Source organism: Panicum hallii, chromosome 7, assembly GCF_002211085.1.
Source record: "Panicum hallii strain FIL2 chromosome 7, PHallii_v3.1, whole genome shotgun sequence".
Taxonomy (NCBI): domain Eukaryota; kingdom Viridiplantae; phylum Streptophyta; class Magnoliopsida; order Poales; family Poaceae; genus Panicum; species Panicum hallii.
The window spans coordinates 47,818,483-47,844,052 of NC_038048.1; the positions used below are offsets into that span (position 1 = coordinate 47,818,483).

Consider the following 25,570-nt stretch of genomic DNA (forward strand, 5'->3'; position numbering starts at 1 on the left):
TCTTCCATGTTTTCCTTATTTTTTTCTGGATTTTTGAGGGATTTTGAGCCGTTTATGAGTTTTCATGATTTCACTCGATTTATTTTTGAATTCTTGTTATAACTTGCTCATATGAGATTTTGGAAGGTTTTCATGCAAGATTTGAGATTTTTAGATTTTTATATGAGCAATGATCCCATATTGAAGTTGGAATTGTGAAAGTTGGCAAAATTTTGAACAGAATGAAATTTGGTACAGCGGACGGTCCGCCATTCATGAGAATTGTTCACCAGAGGCACTGCAAAGTTATTTTGGGCCGCAGAGTTGCGAAGCGGACGGTCCGCGGGTAAGAGGCGGACGGTCCGCCGGTCATAAGGATTGATCACCAGTGGCTCTGCAGAATTGATCTTAGCAGTGAAATTACAAAGCGGACGGTCCGCCGGGATGTCGCGGACGGTCCGCCAATGGACAGAAAGATGGGGCCGACCAGACTTGGCTTATATTTGGCTGTCACTTTCTCTCTTCCAACCAAACCGAGCCCTTCTCTCCAACCGCACCCTCTCTTTCTCTCTCAAGCACGTGGGGAAGACTTCAAGGTCAAGGCTTTTTGGCGTGATTCGCGGACAGTCCGAGCACATCCCCGGACTCTTATCAAGATTCTCCATCATGTCCTCTCGGTATTTCGATGAATCCCTAACTCTTGTTCTTGGATTTCTTCATTGGAAAGAGTTAGGGTTAGTTGCTCCGATCTACTTTTGGGCCATGGATTCTTGTAACTACTTAGGGCATCCTGTTCCTAGTGATGAAGAGATGGTGTAGTTAAAATTTGGTTGGTGGATTTGAATCAAAACTCAAATTGTGGATGGATCAAATTTTAGGGCGACTGTTGTGTTCCTGCGCTGAACAGATGAGTCGCGGATGGTCCGCGTTCAGTAGGCGGACGGTCCGCGAGTGTCAAATTTTTTCAGCAAGATTCTGAATTGACTTATATGATTATGGATTGGATCTCTTACTTTTGTAATTATTCTTATGATCAATTCTTGATCTCAGGCCACCCCGGAAAATTTTCAAAGCATTCACATCAAAAATCAAGAAAGCTGGGACATCAAAGAGGCAAAGAGACGGTGATAATTCCGATGACACGGACTATGATCCTAATCCTAGTGAGATGGATGCAGCATCCTCTGTGGGTGGTGTTGGTGATGAATCTTCAGAGGAAGAATTTGAGGAGTTTGAAGATGATGTCACTGTTCTGATGGGGCTAGATCTTCCTAGCCGACAGTGGACTGCTGAGAGCTATGCCAATGCTAGAGCAGTGAATCAGTTCGACATGCCTTGTGACACCAACATCCTCTTCTTCAAAACTAAGGTACAACAAGATGCTTACTTCAGTCATCTAGTTAAGAAGACTGTGTTCAAACATCAGACCATTGACCTAGGCTATATGAGATCACATCAAGTCATCGCTGATCTAGTGGATAGATTTGAGGAAATAGGGTTAGCAAATTTTCTGCAACATAGATGTGATTGGAATGAAACAGTCATACGTCAGTTCTATACTACCCTAGAGATTGATATGGTAGAGGCAACATTTAAGTGGTCAACTTGGAAGAGAACATATTTTGCTACATTTGCTCAGTTTGCTGCAGCTAACCAGTTGGACTATGATTTCATCACTAGTGAGCAAAGCATGAATGTTGTCCTAGAAAATCCTTTAGATGAGAATGACTACCCCATGTACTATGAGCCTGCACATCTTGGTATTGCCAGAAGCTTTGGGGGAACTCAGGGTCTGAGGCATCATCCTGCAGTGATCAATGAAATTGCAAGAGTCACCTTCATGCCTAAGAGTGGAAACAAAGACAAAATTAGAGGGCTCTATTGGAATGTGATATCTCATATCATAAATGGGAATAGAATTGATGTCATTGCTCTCATTATGGATCAGCTTGCAGATTTAAGGCTTAATATGGAGATGAACTTATACTTTGCTCCATACATCATGTCCATCATCAAGGCAAAGACATCCTTTAGAGGCATTTGTGAGTGCAAGCACACTCCATTTAGGCCATTCAAGAATGACCATGCTTTTCTTATGAGGCCGTTGACTCCTTTCCCTGGAGATGCTGAAGCACAGGGGCATGATGGTGCTGACGATAGTGATGATGATGCTCACATTGGAGCAGCTGCAGCTCAGCATGCCATGCCACCACCACACCCTCCAGTACAGCAGCAGTGGGCTCCTCTAGCTGGCTACTTTAATCCTTACTTTGCATCCATGCAGGAGAGTCTATCCTCTCAGATTGCCGGGTTGACTAGTCAGATGCAGAGTCAGATGGACCTTAACTTCTAGAACATGCAGCAGCAGATGTTCCAGCCCATGATGGCTCAGATGTAGTGGGTTCAGGAGAGTTTACACTCAGATATTGCAGCTCTTGACTCCCGCTTTGAGGATTTGCCTTCGTCTGAGCAGTTTGAGCAGCTCGAGCATAGGCAGCAGCACCTAGAGCAGCGCTTTGATACCTTCAGCACAGCCTTCACCGGGTTTTCTGACCACTTCTACTCAGTGTTCCCGGCTCCAGTGCCGCCTCCAGAGTTCTACCCGCACCAGCCGTTCTACCCACCACCACCTCCTCCACCGCCGATGGATTGATCTTTCTGGCAATTGATGCCAAAGGGGGAGAAGGAGCTTTGGAGTGCTTTGATCTAGGGGGAGCTCATGGATTTCTCATGGAACTCATTCGCTTTTCGCTTCCGCTTGCCACTCATATTTTATTTGTGTTGAACTCTATCGCATGGACTTATGCTTTATATCTTCTTGCGTGGATTTGGCTTGCAATTTGTGATGAACTATGTTGATTTGTGCTACTCCTATTTACTTGTTCATCTTGTGGTTGTGAGGCTATGATAATCAAGCTAAAATTCATATCATATATATCTTGTATCTTGTATGCCTCGATTTCACTTATAGGGGAAACTCCGTCAAAATGTTCATATATAGATATGTGTGCTCTTGGTATTCATTCAAATTTATATGCACATATCAAGGGGGAGTTCTCTCTACTCATCGAACTTGGTGAATTTATTCATACAATATTCTGAAATTTTCAAGAAAAATGAGTAAGTTCTTCCAAAGTTCAAGTCCAAGTCCACCTTATGCTTAGTGTATAAAGTTGACTTGAACACTTTTATCACTCCAAAACTTAATGTTGTCATCAATTACCAAAAAGGGGGAGATTGAAAGCATCTAGGCCCCTAATTTGAGTTTTGGTAATTAATGACAACGGTTTGTGGATTAACAATTCCTTTTGAGAAAATGAGTATAGGTTGATCCACGGATGAATGAGTGTTATTTGTGAATGTGTGGATTTTTGGAGATGATGAACAAATCTCGGGCTCAAGGCAAAGGTATAAAATAGGGTCTTTTGAATTTTACCGGTCACAAGGTGTTTAGTGGATGAAAAGTGACCGGATTTATTGGATAGATAGCCGTACTATCAAGAGGGGTCATGTACTCGTGCTTGACGGGTTTCTAGTGCCATTTTGCTCAAAATGTCTAGATGCATGCATGAGGGCTAACAACGCTTTGTCGGGTTTTGAAAAAGAACAAGTTAGAGAGCTAACTGCTCAAGCGCGGACGGTCCGCTACCGTTATAGAAGGTCTGGTGGAAATCTTATGTGGCTGGCGGACGGTCCGGCTTACATGGGCGGACGGTCCGCCACTCTAACTATCTTCGTTCCAGTAAGGGTGTTCTCTGGTCAGACTTGTGGTCTGGTCCGCGGACGGTCCGCCGCTGGGGCGCGGACAGTCCGCAGGCTTTTTGATAAATTGAACCAGAAACATTGCTGCCTCTGTTTGTTCTTCTAGGATGAACTGCGGACGGTCCGCCAGGGCTGTAACGGCTAGTTCTGACACGCATTTATTGCACTCTGTCTCTCTAGCTTATAGCGGCAGATGGTCCGATTTTTGAAACCGGACAGTCCGCAATCTCGCAGAAAAGACTGTAACGGCTAGTTTTTGATGGGATGTCTATATATACCCAATGCCCAGCCATTGGGTCTCTCTCTTGGCCATTTGGACTGCATTCTTGACACTCTAGAGCTAAGACATCCCTCTCTCTCACACACTTGCTAAGGATTTGCATTTTTGAGAGTGAGAGTGCTTCCTAGTGCATTGCATCAAGAGTTTGAGCTTTGTAGTACTAGGAAATCTTCAAGCAAGGATCATTGGCTTGTTACTCTTGGGAGTTGCCGCTCCATAGACGGCTTGGAGATGATGATTTTGTGGAGCTTCTTGAAGGAGATTGTTGAGAAGCCCCGATTTCGGTTGTGAGAGGTTTTGTGCTCACCTTGCCGGAGTGGTGAAGAGCAACTCTAGTGAAATCGAGGTGTGGAGCGGTTCCTTGGTTCAAGCCGGCTCAAGATCAAGAAGTTCTTAATAGAGGAGCGGTTGATTCTTGGAATCCACCTCAACGTGGATTAGAGGTGACCGGCAAGTCATCGACACCACGGGATAAATTTGTGTGTCAAGCTTGGTTATCTCTCTTGCTCGCTTTAATTGTTGTTTTATTTTGAGTAATTTACTTTACTAGAGCTTGAATTGTATCTTGTCACCCTAGGTTGCAAACCTCTCTAGAGATAGTAGTAGCATGACATAGGGCTTTCTTTTGTTACTAATTAAATTTCTCTAGTGTTGTTGGTTTTAGTTTTAAACCGCCTATTCACCCCCCTCTAGTCGGTGTTCTTGATCCTACAGCAGCGCCCTCGCGGGCGCCACTCCTGCAGTCGTTGGCAGCCCCTCCCTCCCTCGGCAGTGCCCCTCTCCTGCCCTTCCCGCCTGGCCATGCCCTCCCTAGGCAGCAAGTGAGTTCTTGATTTTTATTGAGAATGTGAAATAGTGCTATTTTGAGAATGTGAAATAGTGAATTATTATTTCTTGAATAGGCATATGGCAAGTCGTGGCTTTGGTCGTGGTAGATTGGGTCGTGCAAGTCTCGGTCATGGTAGGGAACATCAGGATTTCCCTTTGCCTGAGGCTTGCCCTCCTAGCGTCACTTTCAACAGAGTCAACAGGACTAGACCGACCCGATGTTCTCAAGCAACCGTACCAGCTCAATGAATAGTAAGAACCATATTTTTTTATCTTATTAAGAATTTTTTATCCTTATTAATGTTACATTACCTCTAATGTAGCGGATCGATGTGTTTACATGGCTTGCCGAGGTAGTAAATGCCTACGTGGTACACCTACTCGGGTGGAAACCATGGAACACCAATAGTTCAAGAAACTAACAATCTCTTTCGAGATACCAGCAAGAAGAGATCTAGGTACCATGATTCCAATAGTTGCTAGTGGTAAAGAATCACATATTCAGATGACTTATGAAAGAAGTGTCATGGAAGCTTGCCTTTTAGAGAACTTGAGAGGCATGGTTATCCAATTCCAGACTTGTTATGGTTCAAAATTAGAGCGCTTCGATAAAATGAACATATTATTGTTAGTTTGTATGAGAGATTTGCACAGGAAAATCAAAATGACATGGTAATTGAGTCCTTGTTAATTTGATTGTGCGGAGGAGTTCATAATATTTGCCTTCCATCTCCGTTGTAGGATATATTTGGTAACACTTTCACGACGATGAGTTTGAAGATTATTTTATGTGAAGCCATGGACAAGTTGGGCTATCATTAGTACGAGTCTGGAGCACCCCGTACTAGGGAAGGCCTGTACCAAACTTCTATTGAAGTTCGATCTACCTCGTTTCATGCTGCGGAACCAATGTTCACCATCTATGCCAAAGCACTTCCTCGTAGATGTAAAGCAAAGGAAAATACACTTATTTGTGCTTTGTTTTTTATTGACAAAAGCCTGGGGTACAAGATTAGCGATGTTCACTATGTTAAGTACCTTTTACTTGCTAATAATATGCATTAGATGATGTAATGTATCCATGCAATTGAACATTTGCACCTGGGATGTAATATGTATTGACTTATCAAATATTTCAATCGCATGCATTTTAAATATTTAGATGTTTTCCTTTCCAAGTTCATATGGCGATGTAGTGTGATGTGCTAGTATATGACAGATTCTGAAAATTTAAATTGAAATCAGTGAATTATTTGGCGGTAAGAGTATTTTCAGGGGTGGGTTATGCCCTAACCCGCCTCTGGAAACCCATTTCCATACAGGCTATAAGCTCACCCGCCCTTGAAAAACCGATTTCCAGGGGCGGGTCATGACCTCACCCACCTCTGAAAATGGATTTACAGGGGCGGGTTAGGGCATCACCCATCCTTAAAGATCGGTTTTCAGGGGTCTCTGCAAACAGCTATTTTTAGCTGTGACAAATACAGACAGGTACCGCACCGTCCTTAGAAATTTATTTTTATCCACCCCTAAAAATGTTTTCTGTAGTAGTGTGCAGATCAGCTTATGATGATGATGAGCCGTCGCCGCCGACGTAGCCGCCTGCTGGTGTGGTGGCGGCGAAGTAGCTGGATCTGGAGGGGAAGAAGAAGGGCTGCTGCTGGCTGGGGATAGTAAGGCTTGCGGAAGGCACGGCACACCACCCAGCAGCCTGCCGCTGCGGCTTCCTCCTGGTGGTGTTGCTGCAGCAGGCGGTACTCGTGCTTGATCCAGTGGGTCTTCCTTTCCGTTGGGTGCGCGGCCCTTGTAGAAGATGAGCGTCTTCCTCATGCCGATGATGAGCCTGCTGGACCTGGACAGCACCGGCTTGTCCCTGCCGGTGGCCTTTCAGAAGCCGGCCGCGGTGGCGCGGTTGCTCCTCGTCCCGCTGGGGTACTTGCGGTCCTTGTAGCTGAGGAAGTACCACTCCGCCGCCTGCTCGTCGTCGTGCTGCTGCTGCTGCTTGCACCTCTCTGCTGATAGATTTGATTGCATTGATTGATAGAAGTGGAGATTAATTATATGTTCCGATCGATCCTTCATCTCTTTATAGTTATACACATATAAACTAGCTACGACATGCATCCCTTGCAGATCCCATGGCTCTATTCTGTAGAGATCAACCTCCTGGATGATGTGGAGGTCGTCGCCGTAGGTCTTGTGATGACAACGATGATGATGAGATTGTTAGAATAGATAGTAGCGCATGAGTTGTAATAAAAAATACACCGAGTCCTACTAGAGATAGAAGTCCTAAAGATAGAATAAGATTAATTATGATCTGTAACTAATTAGGATTCAGTGATCCCTGTATCGTGAAGCCTCTATATAATGAAGCAAGGGCGGCTGCTGTTGTCCAGGCAGGCACGCATACTCATCCATACATTTTACATGGTATCAGAGCTACCATATAGTGTCTCCACTAGTCGGTCGTTTGCTCCTTTAGAGCTTATCTTTACAGATGTCTGGAGTCCGACACTAGATTCCTTTAGTCGAAAAAATTATTATGTTAGCTTTATTGATGATTACAGCAAGTTTACCTAGATTTATTTGTTGCGTCATAAATCTGAGGTTTCTAAATATTTTCTTGAGTTCCAACAACTCGTTGAACGCCAACTTAATCGAAAAATTCTTACTGTGCAGTCTGACTGGGGAGGTGAATATGAAAAACTTAATTCCTTTTTTCGCTCAATCGGCATCTCTCATCAAGTTTCATGTCCTCATACCCATCAACAAAATGGAGCTGCCGAACGCAAGCATCGTCACATTGTTGAGATGGGCCTCGCCCTACTTGCTCATGCTTCCATGACTCTCAAATATTGGGATGAAGCTTTTCTTACCGCCACCTATCTCATTAATCGCACTCTCACCAAGCTTCTTGCCTATGAAACTCCACTACAGAAACTTCTTGGCGCCACACCTGACTACTCCAGCTTCCGTGTCTTCGGTTGCGCCTGTTGGCCTAACCTTCGTCCCTACACTCAGCACAAACTTGAACTCCGATCCACACGTTGTGTTTTTCTGGGCTATAGTAACATGCATAAGGGGTTCAAGTGCCTTGATGTATTTAAGGGCAGAGTCTATATTTCGAGGGATGTCATTTTTGATGAAACCGTTTTCCCATTTGCTTCCCTTCATCCTAGTGCCGGCACCCGTTATACCTCAGACATCCTTCTTCTTCCTTCCACAGATTCAGGGGATACTAATTTTACTAATTCGACTAATGATCCTGCTATATTTGCTTTGCCTGCTGACCTTGTTGTGCAGCCGCAGCTCCCAGGGACCAGTTCTGCTACAGGACCACGCCAGGAACAGAACCATGCCAATGGTCCATCGTGTCCATCAGAACAGCTTCCCTGCATGCCGACAATGCCTCTGATTGGCGCGGCTCCATCTGTTTGCATGCCGACAATGCCTCTGATTGGCGCGGCTCCATCTAGTAAGAGCTCTCCTAACAATTCTAATGCCAAGCCACACAAGTCTAAGCACTAGTACTTCACAAACAAGGGGAGCTCCTACACAATTCTAATGGGCAATAGTACAAAGCCAAACCTAAGCTCACTAGATGCTCAAGAACAAGGATACACAATACAAACTCAAGAGCTCAACTTGCTTAGCTACTCAATCTAAGCAAGAGCAACTAATTAAACTACACAAGTTAACTAGTTACACTATGATCTCTACTTCTAGCTACACAAGCAAGAAGATGATTAGCAAGCTACACAAACTAACTAAACACTAGAGAGCAACTACACAAGCACAAGATATATATGAATGTAAATACAAAGCTTGTGATTTGGAGAATGCAAACCACCGAGAAGAGTAGACAAGATTGACACGGTGATTTTTATCCCGAGGTTCACTTGGTTGCCACCAAGCTAATCCCCGTTGAGACAAGCTTCAAGGTTGCCGCCGATCCTCTTGCTAGTGGTGACTCTTAAGTCACACTCTCCCACGTGGAGTGCTCACACCGAGCTCTAGTACATGATCCGGACGAACCACTTGTTGCTCTTCACGTCTCGCTCAACTAGAGTTGCTCTTCGCGGCTCCCGCGGGGTGAGCACAATACCCCTCACAATCTCTTCTCCGGAGCACCACACAATCTTCTTGCGGGCTTCAACGGAGCCTCTTCCCACCAAGCCGTTTAGGAGGTGGCAACCTCCAAGAGTAACAAGCACACCGGCTTGCAACACAATCACCTAGTGCCACTCGATGCAATCTCTCAAAGCAATCGCACTAGAATCGCTCTCTCACTCAATCGGATGATCACTATCAAGTTAGAGTGAGTAGAGGGCTCTCAAGCACTCTCACACATGGACACCAAGTCCCCAAGGTGCTCAGCACCCTCAAATGGCCGGCCACACCCTCTATTTATAGAGGGAGGCCCCAAACTAGCCGTTACACTCAAATCCCATGAAAATAGAGATTTCGCGGACTGTCCGCCTCACAGAAACCGGACCGTCCGCCATTCAAAACCAACGGCTAGAACTGCAATTATTATGTGTCAGAGTCGACCGTTAGAGCCCCGGGAGGACTGTCCGCGCCCCTGGGGCGGACTGTCCGCGGTTCAAAACTTCGAACCAACCGATTTGCAAACGTCTCTAACTAAATCTAGAAGTGACCGGCAGACTGTCCGCTCCCCATGGGCGGACTGTCCGCAGATCAAAAAGTGAGCACACACAGAAACCGTAGTGTTTCTGTCCTAGAATTTTCAGTAGGAGGCGGACCGTCCGTCCCCAAGGACCGGACGGTCCGCAGTTTATTTTGGACACCCAAGATAGAACTACCAAGATTCTGCGCCCGTTTCAGCTTTTAAGGGCGGACCGTCCGCCCCCATGGACCGGACGGTCCGCAGTTCATTTTGGACCACCAACAGAGCCAAAAACGGCTCTGTTAGAGCTCATCTGGGATAACGGCGGACCATCCGCCCCTCATGGGCGGACCGTCCGCAGGTCTATTTCCAGCAGAAATGTACCTCGGTAAAACGGCCATAACTCTTAGCTCCGATGTCCAAATTAGTTGATCTTGGATTCTATGGAAAGCTAATTCAGAGGGCTACACAAGCCAACTGAATACTTGGTCCAAAACACAATGGATCAAAGCAGTATTCCACTCCAAGAGACAACTTAATTTCCGAAGAAAACCGAAAAACCTTTCTTGCTTCCCAAAGTTGATCAACATCAACTCCAACTCTTTCTCCTTTGCAAATGTGCTAACAGCACCACGTGAACAACACCATGTGCATGTGTGTTAGCATTTCACAATCATTTTAAAAGGATTTTCACTTGATCTCACCACGCCACTCGATCCTAGCAACATCGCAATGTTAGATCTCTCAAGTGGCACTAGATGACCGATATGCAAACAAGTTTGCCCCTCTTGATAGTGCGGCCATCTATCCTAAATCCGGTCATGCACTTCTCTACACAACTTTTGACCGGTGAAATGAAATGCCCTACAAGTCATACCTTTGCCTTGCGCATTTCATTTCATTTTCCCAAATGTTGATGCCACACAAGCACCAAATTCCATCAAGCCTTTTGATCATCTTCATAAGTCAACACTTGGCTTGATCTTCCTTGAATGATATGATCCACTCCATATCATCACATGACCTCTTTGGTCCATCGATCTTGACCTTGCTCGCTCTTCACTGTTGCCTCGGTCCATCGGCGCCAAATCTTGCCCAAGCTTCACCGCCTCGCGGTCCCTCGCTTCAAAGCCTTGACTTGCCCTTCTCCATTGCAACCGGTCCATCAAGCCAAGCCTTGTCTTGATCTTCTCCATTTTGGTCACATAACTCCATGTTATGTCTCATATGCAATGACCTCCTCGATCACACTATATGAGCATAGCATCAACCCTTAGCCATTTCTCCTCCATGGCACATGTTGCTCATACTATTGTCTTTGTGTGGACTAATCTCCTGTGTATCTCAACATAAACACTTATTAGTCCACCTAAGTTGTCACTCAATTGCCAAAACCAAACAAGGGCCTTTCAGCTATGCAAGCTGAGTATGATGCATTAATGCGCAACAAGACTTGGCATCTGGTTCCTCCTCAAGCAGGTCGTAACCTAATTGACTGTAAGTGGGTTTATAAAGTGAAATATAAAGCAGATGGTTCCCTTGATCATCACAAAGCTCGGCTTGTTGCTAAAGGATTCAAGCAGCGTCTTGGCATTGACTATGATGACACGTTCAGTCCAGTTGTTAAGCCTGCTACTATTCGGTTGATTCTATCTCTTGCAGTGTCTCACGGATGGGTACTTCGCCAATTAGATGTGCAGAATGCGTTCCTTCATGGCATTCTAGAGGAGGAAATATACATGAAGCAACCACCTGGGTTTATTGATCCTGTGTTTCCATCATATCATTGCAAGTTGGACAAGGCTTTATATGGATTGAAACAAGCGCCTCGTGCGTGGTACTCTCGATTAAATGATAAATTGCAGTCTCTTGGTTTTCTTCCGTCCAAGGCAGATATATCATTATTCTATTTTTGCAAGGGCTCGGTAACAATATTTCTTCTTGTCTATGTCGATGACATTAAAGTGGCAGGGTCTTCTCAGTATGCTGTTGATGCTCTGCTTCGTGCTCTCAAAGATGACTTTGCACTGAAAGATATGGGTTCTCTGCACTATTTCTTGGGCATCGAGGTCAATTATGGTTCTGCTGGTATAATTCTTACACAGACAAAGTACACTAATGATCTCTTGCATCGTGCGGCTATGGTTTCGTGTAAACCAGTTCCGACGCCATTATCTGCCAGCAGGAAACTCTCGGCACATGAAGGTCAGCCCTTGTCACCTGAAGATGCTACCAAGTACAGGAGTCTTGTTGGTGCTTTACAATACCTCACACTTACCCGTCCAGATATTGCTTTCTCAGTCAACAAGGTTTGTCAATACCTTCATTCACCAACAACTGATCATTGGACTGCAGTCAAGCGTATACTTCGATTTCTTAAGCACACCATAGGCGTTGGCCTTCACATTCGGCGGTCTCCTTCTATCATGGTCAGTGCCTTCTCTGACGTCGATTGGGCGGGGTGTACTGAGGACCGGAAATCTACAGGTGGTTTTGCGGTTTTTCTTGGTCCTAACTTGATCTCGTGGTGTGCTAAGAAACAGAAAACAGTCTCTTGATCCAGTATCGAGGCTGAATACAAAGCAATGGCAGATGCTACTGCTGAGATCATGTGGGTGCAATCGGTATTAGCCGAGTTGAATATTTCATCTCCAAAAAGTGCAAGGCTTTGGTGTGACAATACGGGGGCCAAGTATCTAGCATCGAACCCTATCTTTCACGGGCGGATGAAACATGTTGAAATAGATTATCACTTTGTTCGAGACCGAGTTGTTAAGAAGCTGCTTGATTTCAGATTTATATCAATGGAAGATCAATTAGCTGATGGTTTCACTAAGGCGCTACCTCAAAGAAGATTCTTACAATTTCAACACAATCTCAACTTGATCAAGTTGTGATTGAGGGGGGATGTTAGAATAGATAGTAGCGCATGAGTTGTAATAAAAAATACACCGAGTCCTACTAGAGATAGAAGTCCTAAAGATAGAATAAGATCAATTACGATCTGTAACTAATTAGGACTCAGTGATCCCTGTATCGTGAAGCCTCTATATAATGAAGCAAGGGCGGCTGCTGTTGTCCAGGCAGGCACGCATACTCATCCATACATTTTACAGAGATGCCTCCTGCTGCTGGTGCTGCATCACCTTCCTGGCAAGGTAGTAGCCGACGAGCTCTTCCCCGTGGGGTGGAACGTGAAGCCTGGGGGAACACTACATTCCTGATGATGCGCCTCCATATATCGTCGTCAGGTTATTGCTCGCCGCTACCTGCTATAAGGCACCTACTAGCAGCAAGCAGGAAAGAAAGCTAATTAAGGGACGGCGAATGAATGAAAGCCAAACAAAAAAAAGACAGACTTATTATTATTTGTGATGATCTGAGGATGAACTGAAGCTGCTAAGCCAGCGAGCGAGCGAGCATGTTTTCCTTAACTTTGAGTGCACGCGCGCACTTGATCGAGGACATGCACCTAGCTAGGTAGCTGCTAGATGAAACATTCTGGTGGCATAGGTATGTTCGCAGCTGGTAGTCGATCACAGTACGTATATATGAGATATAGATGAGGTACTACTATACTAGCTAGCTAGCTCACTCATCTCATGCAATGCATCCAATGAACTGCATGCAGGGGCTCGCTCGATCAGTGGTTACACAGCTAGACAACTGATTTCTTACCGGATGTAAAATGGTCTTAGTACCCGTTGTGGCGTCCGGTACCGCCCGGCGGTACTAAATGACCGCCAGTTTACGTACCGGTTGCAACACCCGGGAGGCCTGCATACGTGCATCGTCGCAAGTCACAGGTCACGCGTAAATACGCGTGTACAATCGTGAGGATTCAAACCCACGACCTTTGACCTCGCATGTTGCTTCCTTACCATCCCACGTATGCGTATGCATCATATGTGACTAGATGGAAGATGCATTTTTTTTGAAATAACCTGTAGAGGACCATTTAATGCCGGGCTAAGACACCGGCCGGTACTTAAATATCACCATTTAGTACCGGGCTAAAACATCAGCCGGTACTAAAATGCGACATTTAGTACCGACCAGTATCTTGGCCTGGTACTAAAATGATTTTGGAGACTTTTAAATTTGAACCCGGTACTGAAATAGCTCCGTAGCAAATTTAGTACCTAGCTAAATGTTAACTGGTATTAACCCAAAGGACGATAGCCCATTTTTCTACTTGTGTTATCAGTTTAATTCATTCATTTTGTGGTACTAGCTAATTAATATACGACCACGTGTACGGGATGAACGAACAAACAATTAGCTAGCTAGCTAGCTGTGTTGTACGGTGTACCACCCACCTCGGATCCGGCCGGAAGAGATCTTCCACCGTACTCGCTCCGTCATATAAATATTGTTTGTTTAGCATTTAAATTTTATCCCGTAAAAAGTATTCTTTTTCAGATTATAGTAAAATCCATCTAACTAAAATAATATCAAATACTAAGAAATAATTATATAGAGAAGGATATGGGATCAATCAAATGCTTATGTAGATATTACCTTTCACGTTCTAATGCATTTGCATTTATTGAAGATCTAGGGAACTAAATAAACAGAGTGATCTTCAATCACAATTGCTATAGTTAGTTAGGGGTAACATGTAATTTTCCACTACTAGAAATATATCTAAAATTTTCTAAACCAACAATATTTGTGGGATAGAGGGAGTATATAAGTAATTATATTTTTAACGCTAAGTACATGCTTAGACCAGTAGCTAGCTAGCAGCAGCTTATTAGAGTAGTAGCTACTAGTATGAATAATGAATAATAATTCACCCTAGCCTCGGTCTTGATAGCAACTCCAGCAACCCCTCGGCAGAAGTCTACGTAACCCCTTAACTATTGGGCTCGAACTACATCATCCCCTGAATAAAAAACCAAATATTTAACACCCTTAACTTTGCGAAACAACTCACTTAACGCCCTTTGCTGAGTGGTTTTGTACACGTGGCCTGCTGAGCTAGATAGAAACGCTGAGATGGACCATGTGACACGTCGGACCTGCTTGTAAGTGAGATGTTCTTCTCTGCTCCCTTCTTCTTCCTCTTCTTCTCCGATCCCCTCCCCTCCCGGTCTCCCACCGGTCCTCTTCCGCTGCCGCAGATACGCACCTCCGCCGGCTCCACCCCCCCCCCCCCCCCCCCCCCCACCGGTCCTCTTACCCGACCTGAACACGGAGGATGACCTCGACCCCGCCGCCGCTGGACCTGGAGCACGAGCCCGCTGGCGTGGGTGTAGGGCCCACTCCGTCGCTGGCGTGGGTGTAGGGCCCACTCCGTCGCTGCGGTGGCGGCCCTCTTCATGTAAAATATAATTTACCTTATCGTTTCTTTATCCTTACCACAATCACTAAATTGAAATGGATATGTGATGCGTGAACTTTTGTTTCTCTATAATTCAGGGGAAAGATTGCTATTTCAAAAGACATGATGGTGCAAGAGATGATCCTGTCCAGCTATAAGAATATTTGTGTTAAACCTGTATGGCCTGGTGATTAGATTACAAATTATCCAAAAAGGTACCTCCAGCTACCTCCTTTGATCTGACCACATCTACTGACATGCTGCTATGACCTAGCTACATGACGGAAGAGAACTATTTAGTAAGAGTGACTTTGTAACTATTATCCACCTTGCTCTTTTCATATAGCTCAAATGAGCCAATTAGTATAACCAAGATCTTGTCTTGGTCTCTTGGTTGATTTCATCTTGATCCAGTGAACATGTAACTTCTCATTGCTGGAATGAAGCTACCAATTTTGTCACAGGTTTATGAAAATAGTTTTGGTCAGAAAATAAAATCTGAAACTAAGCAGTCATAGGATCAACAATATAATTCAAAAAAGGCATTTCCTATCTTATGTTTTTGGACATTTTCTAATTTTTTTATGTTATTGAAAATGTCATGAAGTTTTACCTGGTCAGAGTATGCTATCCTTAGTTGTTGCAGAATATTCTCATTCCGCTACCACTGCAGTCCACGCATTATTGTCGATTATAACAGAAAGGAACAGGCATTTCTGTTATGTTAATAGGCAATAGTCTGATGCAACCCAATCAGTTCCCTGAACATGGTAAGAATTCTTCACTAGCCTACAGTGCTTGATGCAACTCAACAGCTAAAATTGTCAATCTCAACGCCTAAATAATTATTTATTTCTTCTAAGGTACAAATCTAAGGAAATAGCTCATGTGCTCAAGAAAAGGAAATAGCCATGTGAAGATATCTTATATAGCTACAATAATGTTGCTAATATTCTATAAATCATGATCTGACCACGTCCTTTTATCTTTCCCTTCTTTTTGGAAATAAATTTTGCAAGTCACATGGATGTGTCATCTATTATATTATTATTGTTTTTTAGGACAACAGGAAATCATTGGTGGTGTTTCTGCGCTTTATCAGTTTGGAGATGAAAACTTAGAAATAACTCTAAACTAAAAGATTAGTGCTATTTGTAGGCAATATGTTCACCTTAATGGTTGAAATCACTCACAAGACCGTAGGCTTAATGTTGAGCGATGTCTCAAGTATAGGTGGTACCCTTTACTTTGTTTTCTTGAGGCATTTCTAGGCAATATCTGCAAACTTTACATCAGGTTGATGGAGATGATTAGTGCTATTTCTAGGCAATATATATGTTTACTTGAGGTATCTATTTAGAGATGATTGTCCATCATCTAACAGAATATAAATATGATGGACATCATCTTTCTATTCTGTTAAAATACGTTTCAAATTAATATCCATACACACCACTAAAACTTCCGCAATACAACATCTTTTTTCTACAGGCTCCTACCAGCAGTGCATGCCAATAGAAAAATCATTTTAGATGATGTTGCACAAGTGGTCGGATTATCTGTTACAAGAAATGGCCATCCAGATTCGAGAAAATGATTATGCAGGCAAGATTGAGATAGCTGGCATCCCAAATAAAGACACATCAATGTCCGAACCTAGCCAGTTTTATGGTGACTTTATGCAAACAGCAGAACAAGCATTCCCTTGTCCAGCTCCATGACGACATCAATTTGTATGGATGGGAACCAAAGCCAGGCAGCCCTAAGCAAGTATTATGCTCATAAATTATATATATATATATGTTTTTGTCTACCTTTTTGCAATTTTGCTGTATATTAACCTCCAATGTAATATATGTACAGTTATCAATACACCATTCCTATTAATCCACCTGTCGGTGTTTCGAACCGCCGACTAGTAACTCTTGTGATTGCGCGTCTGGCCCGGATGGTGAGCAAGAAAAACATCAGGGTTATACTGGTTCGGGCTGAATGTCCCTACGTCCAGTTCGAGCCGCTTGTGCTTTTGCACTAGGTTTGCAGTAGGGGTTACAAAGAAGCGCGAGAGGGATAGAGCTCCTAAGTCTCTGGTGGGGTGTGCGTGTGCGAGTGTGAGTCCCAATGTTCCATCCCCCTGCGGGGGGTCTTCCTTTCCTTTTATAAATCAAAGGGAAGGGAGTTGTTAGAGAGAGAGAGAGAGATCGCGGGGATCGTGTTGCTTCTCCCCTTCGTGTGGGCCCCAATGTCCCTGTAGATGACGATGGAGGTGCTCCCATACCGTGCCCTGGTGCGACGTGCGCCGTCCGTCCCGACGGGACGGGCGGCGCGAGTCCGTCTTGCGGCAGGACGGGCGACGCGCGCCCTGCCGAGATGGGCGGCGCGAGTCCCCGACGCATTTTACGGCTTGACCCCCTAGCCCGACGGATGTCCGGGGCGTGCCGTAGTTGCCTGTCTTCTCCGGGGTCAAGTCTCTGGGATCCATGCGAATATGTCTCGGTTAGCTCGCAGGAAACTGACGAGCGCAAGTTCCTATTTGTCACCCAAGCCCGCGCCGATGATGGCTGTCTTGGATGAGTCGCCTTCGTGGAGCTGGATCGACTTGAGAGCCACATCGCCTGTCGACTTGACGCCTGATTGGCTCGCCTTCTTCGTCGGGATGTCCAGCTCAGCTTGAGGAAGTTGCTGTGCGGCCGCGAGTACTTCTCCGGAAGCATCTGGCACGCGGGAAGTCGATGCATACTGGATGGCCTCTTGGTTGCAATCATAGGACTTCTTCAAGTCACCTCGGAGCGTGAGCACGCCGATGCGTCCTGGCATCTTGAGAAGTAAGTAGACGTAATGCGGCACCGCCATGAACTTAGCGAGCGCCGGCCTCCCCAGTATAGCGTGGTAGGAAGATTCAAAGTTGGCCACGTCGAACTTGATGAACTCAGTTCGGTAATTCTCCCTCGTCCCGAAAGTGACTGGGAGAACGACCGTTCCAAGCGGGTGCGCGGCATTGCCAGGGACAATACCGTAGAAAAGAGCCTTGCTCGGAGCAAGCATGTTGGTCAGGTCCAGACCCATCTTCTTCAGCGTACTGGCGAAGATAAGATTAAGTCCGCTCCCGCCATCGATGAGAACCCGAGTGAGCTTAACTTCTGCGACCACGGGATCCAGCACTAGTGGAAACTTCCCAGGCTCGGAAAAGCTGGTCCACTGGTCAGTATGGGAAAATGATATGGGGACCTCCGACCATCGGAGTGGTCGTGGTACCGCCGGCCCGATGGATAGAATTTCCCGTAGCAGCAACTTCTGTTCTCGCTTGGAACAAAAATCTTCATCACCACCAAAGATAACATTGATGGTCTTGGAGGCATTCTGGAACTTGGCTGTCTCAGATTTATCTTCTTGGTCCTCGTCTTCGGGCTCTTTGCCCGTCGACTTGTTCTTCTTGCCGTTTCCAGGGGAGCCAAAGGTGCGCTTGAGCTGAAAGCAGTCGATCACTGCGTGTTTGGAGTTGACGCACCATGGGCACTTCTTCTGCAGGAGTTTTTCAAACTGCTCCTGCGTGGTCGACTTCTTGCCCCGCGGAGGACGTTCCACAGCCGCGATGAGATCGTCTGGCTTGCATTTTCGGGAAGAACCCGAAAAGTCCCGCTGGCCTTTGTCAGCTCTGTTGTCGTTGTTGCGCTTCTGGTTGAGGTCGGTGCGTCTTGGAAACCTCTCGCGCATCTTTTCTTCTTGTTCGGACCAGTCGTGCATCATGTCACGTAGTCCTGCAACCGTCTTCGGCCTGTTACGCCCAAAATCACGATATATACCTGGGTCCGTTAGGCTGTTGTAGAAGCAGTCGATGATGTCCTCCTCCGTGATGTTGGCGATGGTGGTCCGCACGTCGAAGAAACGGCGGGTGTAGGACCGGAGGAGTTCGTTACGCTCCTGCTTGAACTGGGCGAGGTCGTGTCGGGTTCCTGCACGGGTTATCGCCCCCTGGAAGTTGTCGATGAAAACCTTCTTGAGGCCCTTGTCAGATCCGGGGCCACCGGGTTGGGCACGTTATATAGTCTAAGAGATTAAACCCGTCTTATCTCTTATTCATTTTGCTTATCTCTTGTTTATCCCGCTTAAATAGGAGATAGAGTTAACCAACACGGAGAGGATCTACTCGAGATATGTTCTGGTGTGATCCCTCGACGGGAGTTGGTTAGCATCTTTGTAACTCTGACCTCTCGGATATATAAGGGAGGTCAGAGACCCCCCTCAAAACAGAAGATCATTAGGTCATTCTGCACCAAAAGGAATACGAAGCACCATACAGGACGTAGGGTGTTACGCTCTGTGCGGCCCGAACCTGTCTAAAAGCCTTGTGTTCCTTGCACCTTCGAGTTCCTGATCTCGGCGTCTCCTCACCCAAAACTTACCACCTTGGGTATATCCCTCGGTGGGCAGCCGGTTAAACACCGACAGCTGGCGCGCCAGGTAGGGGAGCGCGTCGAAGATCCGCCGGCGAACTCGATGGCATCTTTCTAGTTCACCAGGTGGTGGATTGCTACCTTCACGCATGTGCACCGACGAATCGATTCATCGAGTTCGAGATCGGATCCTTCAGCGAACGGCTACATCGATCTTGACTACTCGGCTCGACTTCACCTTGCGCTGCAGCGTCGAGGCACCGCGGCCGTCGACCTCGATGACCCGGCTCAACTTCGGCTTGTGCCGCAATGTCCGCGCGCGGCAGCAACGTGTTCGACTACTTCGACTTCGCGAGGACGATCGGCAGCTCGCCGACGACTACATCAACTACTCGTCTCGACTTGAAAACTAGTCGGAATCGACTCCAACTAGTCGAGCTTCATCAACAAACCGTCGCAGCTTCGTCAACGAGCTCCACGGCTTCGTCAATATTCGTCCACGAATCAAGCTAAGTGATTTATACCTTTTTCGACTTGTTCTTCACAGGATCGGCTACCTTTTCGGGTACGCCTCTCGATGGGCATGAAATCCTCGGGGGCTACGCCCTGATCGACTACTCCTGGGATGCTAGACCTACAGCCACAGCTTTGGTGCACCGAGTACTGGAAGCTCTGCCACAGACTTGATGCACCGAGTGCTGGCGGTTTTGCCACGGCCTTATGACACTGACTACGGAGGCTACGCCACAAGGTTGTGTTCTGAGTGCTGGAGGCTTCATGGTACTACGCCCTATGGAAGTATAGATCTTTGCGTGTTGCCACACATGCCCTCGCCGACTACTTATGCGTGTATGTCTCTCGATGGGTACAAAACCCTCCAGAGCTACACATCGCCGACTACTTTATGCGCACTGCGCATCCTCTTTGTCGCATGACGACTTCTTTGTCTTCTCTTAACGGTTGCTAAAGTACTCGGGTAGCACACGCCTTAATCCGTGAAACCTCGACTCTTCTGTAAGCCTATGCTCCTACACGTGCATGCGGCGGAGCTCCCTACGCTATGGTCTATGGCCATCAGGGATCAGGTGATTAAACGTAACAGGCTAACTGCCCGGGGAAATTACATGGCCTAGCAAGAGCAAGACGCGAAATTTTTACACCGAATAAATTTTAGTGTCTTCACATTATTACTGAGTACTACTCGGTATCTTCACATTATGCTACATAATGTGTGCATTGTCTTTTTTCAGATCAAGCTTCGGCAATAACCCTCCAGGAAACACGGCGTGCCATCACAGTTCTGCTAGTTCCCAGGCTTGGGGGCTGGGTGATGCGCACTACTCGACGTGGCTCCTTTGGCTCTCCTGACTCGTCAGCTCGGGGGCTGGACGCCGTAAAACTACTCGAAGATGACTCATATGCAGACTGAGAGTGCAGAAGAAACCTTAAGTCACCGCGCGGTTAAATAAACCAGCGGGAGGCTTAATTTCACTATGCAGAAGACGAAGAGTTTTTCTTGGGATTTCAGAGTAACACCCATACCACGATTTTTGGATCCTTATCTCCAATTTTGAGGGATTTGGATTCAAGGCTCGGGGGCTGCGGGATACGTGGCATCGACTACTTATTTTTCAAATCTTTTGAAGGATAAGTAGGATCACAGACAAATGGGACCCTCAGCCTGATTCTTCGATTCAACCTAAGCCTCGGGGGCTACTCCATATGGAGTGCGATTTTTAAATCGCACGCCATAACAGAAATTCGGGGCATGAGCACCTCATAGCTTCGATGCAGCCAAACAAGTATTCGAAGAAGGACTTCAAGACGAAGCTTCAGAAGAAGTTGAAGACTGCTTCGAAAGTACTCGATAAGCCTGCAGTATTCAGCTACGAAGAGCTCGGAGGCTTGTCAGACCCGGGGCCACCGGGCTAGGCACGTTATATAGTCTAAGAGATTAAGCCCGTCTTATCTCTTATTCATTTTGCTTATCTCTTGTTTATCCCGCTTAAATAGGAGATAGAGTTAACCAACACGGAGAGAATCTACTCGAGATATGTTCCGGTGTGATCCCTCGACGGGAGTTGGTTAGCATCTTTGTAACTCTGACCTCTCGGATATATAAGGGAGGTCAGGGACCCCCCTCAAAACAGAAGATCATTAGGTCATTCTGCACCAAAAGGAATACGAAGCACCATACAGGACGTAGGGTGTTACGCTCTGTGCGGCCCGAACCTATCTAAAAGCCTTGTGTTCCTTGCACCTTCGAGTTCCTGATCTCGACGTCTCCTCACCCAAAACTTACCACCTTGGGTATATCCCTCGGTGGGCAGCCGGTTAAACACCGACAGCCCTCCCAGGAGTCGATGGAGTCGTTGGGGAGGCTTTCCAGCCAGGTCAGCGGTGCAGGCTCCAAAGCCATCGGAAATTAGACGACTTTGGTAGTGTCGGAGCCACCGGCCACCTCAATGGCAGTGGAGTAACAACGGAGCCATTGTTGGGGGCCTGCTTACCGTCATACTTGGTGATGCCGATCGGCTTGAAACCCTCCGGGTACTTGTAGCTGTTGAATCTCGTAGTGAACGCAGGAAAACGATCGCTGCAGTCAGCATCGTCCCGCTCAGCTACCTCGCGTTCCCGTCGCCTCGAGTCGATGACGGACCAGACGTTGTGCCCGTCATTGATCTTCTGGCGAAGGTCCGGTTGTTGACGTGGGCGGTTGGGCTGCCTCAGGTTGTTCGCCGGAGGTGGCTGCCGCCTCCCTCCGGTGACCTGACTCCCACCCGCACCATCGTTGTTATTGCTGCGTTGGGGTCGCGGGCAATCGCCTGTTGGTCGGCTTGGGGCCTGGCTCCGGCTGTCTCCGACGCGCTCATCCCCGACGAGTGATGCCGGGGCCTGCTGGTCCAGCTGGATCCATGCCCGTTGGGCGTAGCGGAGTGCTTGTAGAACGTTGGGATCATTACTTCGCTCGAGTAGCGCTGTTACCCGAGCGATGTTGGCCACAGGAGTCCTGAAGCCTCGTTCATCTGCGGCGGCGAATTCAACGTCGAGTTCGCACTGTGCAGAACGTATGCGCTCGTTGGGCCGCCTTCTATGAACCGCATGAGCTCTGTTCCTGGCACGCCGCGTGTCGCGCTTGGCGTCGTTCTCGTCAACAGCATCGGCAGTGTCTTCGTCTTCTGATATCCTGTCAAGTGCGCCGATGGGGATGAGGGCATCATCGTCCCCCTCCTCCGCCATCAGCACCTGGCGGGTTGCGAGTTCTTCAGAGGAGGCTTCGACTAGTTGAGTCGAGCCCTCGGTGATGGTAGCCAACGCCCTGCCCTCCTGAAAAGGCAAAGGTTCAAGGTGGGCTACCAAGCGGTCTTCATGTCCGAGTAGATCGAACAGATCCATCCCCTTCCAATGAACGATTCGCCCTTCGGAGGTGGTGGTGATCATCAGCCCACAAGTGGCCAGGTGATCCTCAGCCCCCCGACATGCGGTGGCATCGGAACCCCTAGCCTGGAGCAGAGAGTCCAAGTCCTTCTCCAATGCGGAGAAAGGAACAGTAGTGACAGACTCTGCCTCGGTTTCCCTGGTAGAATCAAAAAACGGCAACTCGTCGAGATTATCGACAAAGTCATCGAGCCTTGCGGCGAGTGTTTTTAGCTTAATGATGTCATCGACGATGTGCCAACGGAATCCGGCTACGCCGTTGGCAACGCAGACCCATGAGCCAAAAACAAAAGTTGTGCCCTTAGGGAGCACGGGACTGGGGAACTTGAAAAGAGCCATCGAGTTCTCCAGCGAATCTCTGATGCGCCCCCCTACCTGGCGCGCCAGCTGTCGGGTTTTATCCGGTTGCCCACCGAGGGGTATACCCAAGGTGGTAGGTTTTGGGTTGGGATGCGCCGAGATCAGGAACTCGAAGGTGCAGACAACACAAGATTTAGACAGGTTCAGGCCGCAATATGCATAATGCCCTACGTCCTGTATGATGGTTTGTATTGCCTTGATGTTGATCTGGTGATCTTGGTTTTGAGGGGGTCCCTGCCTGCCCTTATATATCCAGGGGGACAGGGTTACATGAATCCTAGCCTGATACTAGCTTAGGAATCGTACTCAAGTACAACTCGAGTAGTTTCCTTCTATATCGACTAGTTTTACTCCGCATGCGGGTAGAATACAACATAAATAAGGTACAGGACACGTCCTATCCCCTAGCCCAATACGGACTCCTTGATGTACACAGCCCCGTGGCCCCGGGTCTGACACCTTACGCCAGAGGTATGTCCCCCGACGTGGTCCATCGCTTCGTGAGGTCCCCAGGGGCCCCACGGCCTATGGCGGACATGCTCGACCCCTTTCCCTTAGGGTTCGGCAAGGCGGACGCGGCCGACCCATCATCATTGGGGTCGGGTGAGGCAGATGCGCCCGATCCCTGACCCTTGGGGTCAGACGAGGTGGTTGTGTCCTCCTCTAGTGCTTCGTGTTAGGCTGTCGATGCCCCTTCTCCTCGTGGGCTGTTTCGTGGTCGTTTGAAGGCCCAGGTAGCCCAAGCCCAATACTCTGAGGGAGCTAATCCGTGATCAACCTCTTTAAGGAGCATTCTTCGGCTCCTGACGCCATCTCGTATGCAACTGCGAGTTCGGTCTCCTCGCGAGTCCGACCCCCGAGCCCCCGCGTGTTAGCGGGAGACCAGTCGAGCGGTCATCTTGTCTTATGTCCATCTCCCTTCAAGCATCCTTGTCGTTAGGACAGAAAGGCTGAGCCATGCCTATCAGTTGAAACGCGATGCTCGGTGAGTTGTTAATGGGTTAATCCGAGTAGGGCCCGGCTCCCATTCGAGGGGATCCGGCTTGAGTTAGCTGGTGACCGACTCCAAATTCATGACGGCCAATCCATATAGTTATCAGGTCCATTCGACCGGTCCCAACGGCTCGTTGCCTTTCTTTGAAGAAAAACCACGGATCATGTCCTAGTCAAGACTCAGACACGGGTCAGAATGCCCGTGACGCTTGCGCGCTCGGGTGCTGGCTGCTAGCAGGCCCATCTATCCTCGTCCCTTACCTCGGTGGTGCCCTGGGTGGTTGTGAACCGGTTCGTGGGCCAACCTTTGAACTCTAGAACTTTAATGAGACGTCGGGGTATTTTTAGCCCGTATCCCTTCTTGCCTTTGTGGGCCTTTGGCCCCTTTATTGCCGGGCGCGTTCTCCAAGGAGTCAGGCCCGGGTGCGGAGTGCGCACTCCCTCCAATAGGACAGGGTGAAACGACGCGGCGAATGCGGTCATTATGGCGGTCGTGGGGGTCGAGGCATTGGTTCGCCTTCCGCTTCCCCCACCTATAATTGGGGCTCTAGGCCCCTCCGCCGCCTCCACGCTCCTTCATCTTCTTGCCTTCTTCGTCTCCTCACGCCATCTCGACAAGCCGCCCCTCCCCTACGCCCCTTTTCCTACAAGAGCTCCTGACCCCAATCCGCCACCTAGCAAAGGCGTCATGGTACCACTTGGAGGTGAGCCGGTCATGCCTGGATGGCCTCATCAAGCGTGGGCTTCTTTGCCCGTGAAGTGCTGCGGAGGAGTGGCTCTTACCCGGCCGCGAGGAGCTACCGGCACCGCGTGACGGCTATGTCGTTTCCTTCGCGTACTTCCATGAGCGCAGATTCAGGATTAAAGATGGCAATGGGTAAATCCACATGGATATCAACTTTGTAAACCTGTAACCGCGTGCTAAAATCCATGCCCGCAACTGCGCCCGCAACCCGCCACTGTTGAGAAACGCGCCCGTACCCGCTGCCAGCAGATATCCGCATGCCTGCGGATACCCGTAACCGCGTGCAGCAGCAGGACGAAGAGCACCTAGGCTAGGCATGGGCGCGAGCGTCACGCGCGCGTCGGCCGTGTGGGGACCTGGTGCTGGCGATGCCGGCGCGGGGACCTTGGCGTGGCCAACGCGGCTATGCGGGGCCCTGGGCACAGGCGCCGCCGGCGCGGGGACCTTGGCGCAGCCGACGCGGCCGCGAGGAGGCAAGGGCACGGGCGGCGCGGAGGCTAGGGCAGCGGCTGGTGCGGGTGCTGCGGCGCATGGCCTGGGTGCGTAGTCGGCAGGCGAGGAGGGGGAGCGGCGGCCGGCGGGGGTGCGGGTGGGTGGTGCAACGCCGGCGCCGCACAGGGGCCCGAGGAGGAGGGCCGACCGGCGGAGAAGGGTGCTGGCGGCTGGGTACGGTGGCGGCTAGGATGGGGAGAGAAATGAGGTGAAACCCTAGAAACATTTTATATACATGGTATTCGGGGCCACATGTCAGCGGGTTCGCGGAGTTGCGGGTTCGGATATCATTTTATCAAACCCATTACAAGATATCTGTTGGGTTTAGAGTTGTACCTGCGCC

General features: G+C 48.0%; 1 long non-coding RNA gene and 1 pseudogene across 1 annotated transcript; one reads left to right on the forward strand and one right to left on the reverse strand.

Annotated features, from left to right (window-relative positions):
• Positions 1-6,413: 6,413 nt before the first annotated feature.
• LOC112900922 lies at positions 6,414-12,717 on the reverse strand (annotated as a pseudogene).
• A 1,956-nt stretch (positions 12,718-14,673) lies between these two features.
• LOC112901232 lies at positions 14,674-16,644 on the forward strand. The gene is made up of 3 exons (XR_003230264.1): positions 14,674-14,805; positions 14,904-15,575; positions 16,297-16,644. It is a non-coding gene; the product is annotated as an uncharacterized LOC112901232 (long non-coding RNA).
• The last annotated feature ends 8,926 nt before the right edge of the window (positions 16,645-25,570 follow it).